Raw genomic sequence first — 7,761 nt, 5'->3', positions numbered from 1 at the left:
CTGAGTAGCTGGGACTACAGGTGCCCGCCACCTCGCCCGGCTAGTTTTTGTGTGTGTGTATTTTTTAGTAGAGACAGGGTTTCACCGTGTTCGCCAGGATGGTCTCGATCTCCTGACCTCGTGATCCGCCCGTCTTGGCCTCCCAAAGTGCTGGGATTACAGGCTTGAGCCACTGCGCCGGGCCTATTTTCATTTCTTTAAAAAATCTCATTCTAGGCAGGGCACAGTAGCCCACACCTGTAATCCCAGCACTTTGGAAGGCCAAGGTGGGAAGATAGCTTGAGGCCAGCAGTTCATGACCAACCTGAGCAACATAGTGAGACCCTGTATCTACAAAAGAATTTAAAAATTAGCCAGGTGTGTGTGGCAGCGTGTGCCTTGTAGTCCCAGCTACTCTGGAGGCTAAGATGGGAGGATCACCTGAGCCCAGGAGTTCAAGGCTGCAGGGAGTCATGATCATACCATTGCACTCCAACCTGGGCAACAGAGCTAGACCTTGTTTCAAAAAAAAAAAAAGTCTTTTTTAAAATTTGGATAACCATTCTAGAATTAGAATTAGACGTGGTAACAATCTTTTCAACAAATGTTGCTGGAACAATTATTGTTCATCCATATAGAAAAAAAAGGAACTTTGCCATCTGCCTTATATTATGCCCCAAAATTAATTTAACATGAATCATAAAACTAAATGTGAAAATAAAACAATACAGATTCTAAAAGAAATTAGAGAAGAATATTTCTGTGCATTTGGAGTAGGCAATGATTTTTTAAACGCAACATAAAAAGCACTAATTATCCAAAGACACCAATAGGAGAGTGAAAAAGAAAGCCATATACTGGGGGGAAGAAATCCACAATTTCTACATCTGATGTAACCTTTGTATCCAGATTCATTTAAAGAATCCTACTTGGCTTTTTCGCAACGGGTTTGCCGCCAGAACACAGGTGTGAAAACTATCCCTAAAAGCCAAAATGGGAAAGGAAAAGACTCATATCAACATTGTCGTCATTGGACACGTAGATTCAGGCAAGTCCACCACTACTGGCCATCTGATCTACAAATGCGGTGGCATCGACAAAAGAACCATTGAAAAATTTGAGAAGGAGGCTGCTGAGATGGGAAAGGGCTCCTTCAAGTATGCCTGGGTCTTGGATAAACTGAAAGCTGAGCGGGAATGTGGTATCACCATTGGTATCTCCTTGTGGAAATCTGAGACCAGCAAGTATTATGTGACTATCATTGACGCCCCGGGACACAGAGACTTCATCAAAAACATGATTACAGGGACATCTCAGGCTGGCTGTGCTGTCCTAATTGTTGCTGCTGGTGTTGGTGCATTTGAAGCTGGTATCTCCAAGAATGGGCAGACCTGAGAGCATGCTCTTCTGGCTTACACACTGGGTGTGAAACAACTAATTGTTGGTGTTAACAAAATGGATTCCACTGAGCCACCCTACAGCCAGAAGAGATATGAGGAAATTGTTAAGGAAGTCAGCACTTACATTAAGAAAATTGGCTACAACCCCGACACAGTAGCATTTGTGCCAATTTCTGGTTGGAATGGTGACAACATGCTGGAGCCAAGTGCTAACATGCCTTGGTTCAAGGGATGGAAGGTCACCTGTAAGGATGGCAGTGCCAGTGGAACCACGCTGCCTGAGGCTCTGGACTGCATCCTACCACCAACTCGTCCAACTGACAAGCCCTTGTGCCTGCCTCTCCAGGATGTCTACAAAATTGGTGGTATTGGTACTGTTCCTGTTGGCCGAGTGGAGACTGGTGTTCTCAAACCCGGTATGGTGGTCACCTTTGCTCCAGTCAACATAACAACGGAAGTAAAATCTGTCGAAATGCACCATGAAGCTTTGAGCGAAGCTCTTCCTGGGGACAATGTGGGCTTCAATGTCAAGAATGTGTCTGTTAGGCCGGGCTCAGTGGCTCAAGCCTGTAATCCCAGCACTTTGGGAGGCCGAGACGGGCGGATCACGAGGTCAGGAGATCGAGACCATCCTGGCTAACACGGTGAAACCCCATCTCTACTAAAAACTACAAAAAACTAGCCGGGCGAGGTGGCGGCGCCTGTAGTCCCAGCTACCCGGGAGGCTGAGGCAGGAGAATGGCGTGAACCCGGGAGGCGGAGCTTGCAGTGAGCTGAGATCCGGCCACAGCACTCCAGCCTGGGTGACAGAGCGAGACTCCGTCTCAAAAAAAAAAAAAAAAAAAAAAAAAAAGAATGTGTCTGTCAAGGATGTTCGTCGTGACAACGTTGCTGGTGACAGCAAAAACGACCCACCAATGGAAGCAGCTGGCTTCACTGCTCAGGTGATTATCCTGAACCATCCAGGCCAAATAAGTGCTGGCTATGCCCCTGTGTTGGATTGCCACACAGCTCACATTGCATGCAAGTTTGCTGAGCTGAAGGAAAAGATTGATCGCCGTTCTGGTAAAAAACTGGAAGATGGCCCTAAATTCTTGAAGTCTGGTGATGCTGCCATTGTTTATATGGTTCCTGGCAAGCCTATATGTTTTGAGAGCTTCTCAGACTATCCACCTTTGGGTCGCTTTGCTGTTCGTGATATGAGGCAGATAGTTGCGGTGGGTATCATCAAAGCAGTGGACAAGAAGGCTGCTGGAGCTGGCAAGGTCACCAAGTCTGCCCAGAAAGCTTAGAAGGCTAAATGAATATTATCCCTAATACCTGCCACCCCACTCTTAATCAGTGGTGGAAGAACGGTCTCAGAACTGTTTGTTTCAATTGGCCATTTAAGTTTAGTAGTAAAAGACTGGTTAATGATAACAATGCATCGTAAAACCTTCAGAGGGAAAGGAGAATGTTTTGTGGACCACTTTGGTTTTCTTTTTTGCGTGTGGCAGTTTTAAGTTATTAGTTTTTAAAATCAGTACTTTTTAATGGAAACAACTTGACCAAAAATTTGTCACAGAATTTTGAGACCCATTAAAAAAGTTTAATGAGAAAAAAAAAGAATCCTAATTGATAAAATTAAAAGAATTGATAAAATTGGTAATCCTATTTGATAAAATTGGAAGAATCCTAATTTATAAAACTCCTAATTGATAAAATTGGTAAAAATCACTTTAAAAACACACACACTTTTTTTGTTTTTTTTTTTAAGAGACACATCCGGCTTATTTTTAAATTATTTTTTGTAGATTCAAGGTCTGGGTCTCACTATGTTGCCCACACTGAGTCTCGAACTAGCCTCCCAAAGTGCTGGGATTACAGTCGTGAGCCACCTCTTCTGGCCAACTCTCACAATCTTTGAATAGGCAAGGCCCTGCACAAAGGAGGACGTCAAATGGCAAATGAGCATCTGAAAAGGTGCTTAACATTGTAAATCAAGGAAATGCAAATTAAAGGCGCAATGAGATACCACCACACCACCGTGTGGCCAAAATTAAAAACAATGACAGACTGGCTGCCCCGCCTCTGGCAGGGGTCCCTGGTGCGGGCGGGGAATGTCCCCGGCGGAGCTGGATGAGAGGCGCGCGCTGCTGGCAAGGCACCGCTGTGTGTGCTGGGACTGGCTCGCAGCCCACCGAGATGGCCCAGCAGTGGGACAAGGCCGTGAAGTGCTGCGCCCTGCACCCTAGAGGAGATTCAAAGCACAATCATATCTAAAGCACATGGATGTACGATTTGACCAAATTCCTGGCAGATTTCCTGGTGGGAAAGAAGTCTTAAGGGAATAAGCTGGAGAGATGCTACTGAAAACTTTGAGGATGCCGGGCACTCTACAGATGCCAGAGAATTGTCCAAATCATAAATCATTGGGGTTTCATCCGGATGACAGATAAAGTTAACCAAGACTTCAGAATTTTTTTTTATTTTTTTATTTTTAGATGGAGTCTCACTCTGTTGCCCAGGCTGGAGTGCAATGGCACCATCTGGGCTCACTGCAACCTCCCCCTCCCAGGTTCAAGCGATTCCCCTGCCTCAGCCTCCCGAGTAGCTGGGATTACAGGTGCACACCACCTGGCTAATTTTTGTATTTTTAGTAGCAACTGGGTTTCACCATGTTGGTCAGGCTGGTTTCAAACTCCTGAGCTCGTGATCTGCCCACCTTGGTCTCCCAAAGTTCTAGGATTACAAGTGCGAGCTACTGTACCTGGCCTTCCCCCCCCCCCCCAAGAGACGGTTTATCTCTGTGTTGTCCAGGCTGGTTTCCAACTCCTGAGCTCAAGGGATGCCCCCGAGTGGTTGGGACTACTGGCATGCACCATTGGAAACCCTTATTACTACTGTTGACTTTAATTCCAGTTAGTAGACCCGTTGAGTGATCCCAGCCATCTCAGCACTGGCAAAAACCTTTCTGTGTTGCCTCTACATGTAGGCAGAAGACTAAATCACTTTTCAGAAGCCAATGAAAGAAAAGGCTGCTTTGGATTAGGGAGAAAAGAAGCCAAAGTTAATTAACTATTTCAACTGTCAGTAGCCTTCATCTGAAAGAATAATTTTAATGTGTCTGTTTCCCTTTCCTCCTACACCAGAAACAAAGCAAGAAGAATTGTTCTATTCTTTCTGAAACTTTTCAAGTGTGCCTTTTTATTTACCAACTTTATTTTGAAGTCTCTTCACTACGTAGTTTACTTATTGTAAGCATGAGCTTTTAATATTTATATTATATGTGGCTTAGAGTGGAATAATGGACATTGGAGATTACAAAAGGTGGGAGGGTGAGAGCAGGGGTGAGGGCTGAAAAATTGCTTATTGGGTACAATGTTCACTATTTAGGTGATGGGTGCACTAAAAGCCCACACTTCGCCACTACATAATATGTGCATGTTAAGAAATCTGCACTGGTACTGCCTATATAGGTATAAATTAAAATTAAAATAAAAAATAATACCTGGCTTTAAAACATGACAGTGCATTGTCCAGAATGTTTAGCGACTACATTGCTAGTGTGAGTGAAAAATGGTATGACCACTTTGGAAAGCTGTTTAGCAGTACATATTAGAGCTAAACACATGCCTGCCCTGTGACCCATAATTTCATTCTTAGGCATACACCTAACAGAAATGAGTGCAGAAGACAATGTAAGAATGTTCGGAATAGCTTTATTCATAACAGCAAAAAACTAGAAACAACCAAATGGTCAGATACAGAAGAATGGGCCAGATGTCCTGGCTCCCACCTGTAATCCCAGCACTTTGGGAGGCCGAGGTGGGTAGATCCCTTGAAGTCAGAAGTTTGAAACCGGGCCGGGCGCGGTGGCTCAAGCCTGTAATCCCAGCACTTTGGGAGGCCAAGACGGGCGGATCACAAGGTCAGGAGATCGAGACCACCCTGGCTAATACGGTGAAACCCCGTCTCTACTAAAGAATACAAAAAACTAGCCGGGCGACGAGGCGGGCGCCTGTAGTCCCAGCTACTTGGGAGGCTGAGGCAGGAGAATGGCGTAAACCCGGGAGGCGGAGCTTGCAGTGAGCTGAGATCCGGCCACCGCACTCCAGCCTGGGCGACAGAGCCAGACTCTGTCTCAAAAAAAAAAAAAAAAAAAAAAAGAAGAAGTTTGAAACCAGCCTGGTCAACATGGCAAAACCCTGTCTCTACTTAAAACAGTACAAAGATTAGTCAGGCATGGTGGCAGGCACCTGTAATCCCAGTTACTCGGGATGCTGAGGCATGAGAATCACTTGAACCTGGGCAGCAGAGGTTGCAGTGAGCCGAGATTGTACCACTGCACTCTAGCCTGGGCAACACAGTGAGACTCTGTCTCAAAAAAAGGAAAATAAACAGAAGAATGGATAAATCAGTTGTGGTATGTGCATATACCACATGTTGTGGACTGTTTGTAGTTCCCCAAAATTCATACGTTGACATCCTAACCTCCAGTGGGATGGTATTAGGAAGTGAGGCCTTTGGGAGGTAAATAACGTCATGGTGGTACGACCCTCATGAATGGGATTTAGTGCCTTGTAAGAAGAGACTGGAGAGTTTACTTCCTTTCTGCTTTTCACCTTGTAAGGATACATGAAGAAGATGGCCATCTGCAAACCAGGAAGCAGGCCATCATGAGACACCAGATCTAACAGCACCTTGATCTTAGACTTCTCAGCCTCCAAAACTGTGAGCAATAAATTTCTGTTGTTTAAGACACCCAGTCTATGATATTTTGTTATAGCTGTCCAAACTGACTGAGACCCAGATATATACATACTACATGATCTAGAACAGGCAAAGCTAATCAACGGTAGTTACTTTTAAGGAGGATATTGACTGGGAGAGGAGCACAAAGGAACTTTCTGGAGTGCTGAAATGTTCTGTATCTCAATCTGGACGGTAATTACAAGGTAGTGTTCAGTTGTGAAACTTCATTGAGCACTTAAAATTCATGCACCTTATAGTTTGTGTGTTACAATTCAATTTTATTTTATTTTATTTTTTTGAGACGGAGTCTCGCTCTGTCGCCCAGGCTGGAGTGCAGTGGCCGGATCTCAGCTCACTGCAAGCTCTGCCTCCCAGGTTCACGCCATTCTCCTGGCTCAGCCTCCCGAGTAGCTGGGACTACAGGCACCCGCCACCTCGCCCGGCTAGTTTTTTGTATTTTTTAGTAGAGACGGGGTTTCACCGTGTTCGCCAGGATGGTCTCGATCTCCTGACCTCGTGATCCACCTGTCTCGGCCTCCCAAAGTACTGGGATTACAGGCTTGAGCCACCGCGCCCGGCCCTACAATTCAATTTTAAAAAGTTTAGCCCCCAAAGGCCCTTCTTTTCTCTTTATCTATCACAGCTATTTTATTTTACATGAAGTCTTGGTAAAGAATCTGTGCTGTTTTATCAACTTCCATGTATTGTCTTCTGTAGAAGATCTACTTATGATTTCATGCATGCTGACCTCGTTCACTTGCCAAATGTAGCAAACTGACCCAAGTAAATTTGGCTGTTCACAATTATTAGATAATTTAGGGGATAGTGGAGGCCACCAATTGTTAGACATAGGGGTGGGCTCTAGGTCTCCCCTTAACAACCTCACTTTCAGATGACTTATTACAATGAAGGAAATTTTTTTTAGACAAGATTCACATCAAACATCTATTAGCGAGAAAACACAAAAGTAGTCCTACAACCCATTCCCAAAATTCAGGGAGACCCTAGATTTCTGGCTTTTAGGCAACCTGATATTCATCTTGCACGCACACACACACACAAATAGAAAAGCTTAGCAAGCCTAGCAGCCTTCAGAGTGGTACTCTTGGCCTGGAGTTTCGATTTAGTTGAGTTTTCTGCCCCTCAGTGATGAATTCTCTCACTTGCCCTGACCAAAAGTCTAAAATATTGTCATCATCTGCCTTGAATACTTTTTCATGGATTTTCCCCCCTCGCATTTAAAGTCCAGGTTAAAATGATAAGTCCATTCTATGAAGCCATCAGGTTTGGTATGGCACTACAGGATGTTGGAACTTGGCTTCCTTCTATCTTGCTGCTTTGCCACACCTATGGTGTTTCCTTCATTTGCTTGGTCCAGTTTTGCTCATCTTCCACATCTAGCTAGTTGAAGAAAAGAGAAAAAGAGGTAAGAGAATAAACTCATTCCATTTAAGAATGACCTGCAAGTTGCACACATCACTTCCGCTCATGTCTCACAGGCCAAACATGGCCTTACTAAGCTTCAAGGAAGGCTGGAAAAATGTAGTTTTTATTTCTGATTGGCCATACATTTTGTTGAAAGCCACAGGTGATTTTATTATTATTATATAGGAAGGAGAGAGCCAATATTAAGAGATAAGTAACAGTC

At 44.4% G+C, this 7,761-nt stretch overlaps 1 pseudogene across 1 annotated transcript; it reads left to right on the top strand.

Annotated features, from left to right (window-relative positions):
• Positions 1-913: 913 nt before the first annotated feature.
• On the top strand, positions 914-2,984 carry LOC104655047 (annotated as a pseudogene). The gene is made up of 2 exons (XR_004053123.1): positions 914-1,914; positions 2,237-2,984. The product of XR_004053123.1 is annotated as an elongation factor 1-alpha 1-like (transcript).
• The last annotated feature ends 4,777 nt before the right edge of the window (positions 2,985-7,761 follow it).

Source organism: Rhinopithecus roxellana, chromosome 14 (assembly GCF_007565055.1).
Source record: "Rhinopithecus roxellana isolate Shanxi Qingling chromosome 14, ASM756505v1, whole genome shotgun sequence".
Lineage (NCBI taxonomy): Eukaryota > Metazoa > Chordata > Mammalia > Primates > Cercopithecidae > Rhinopithecus > Rhinopithecus roxellana.
Note: the sequence above shows the minus strand (reverse complement) of the source record. Positions and strands in the feature narration are given on the sequence as shown.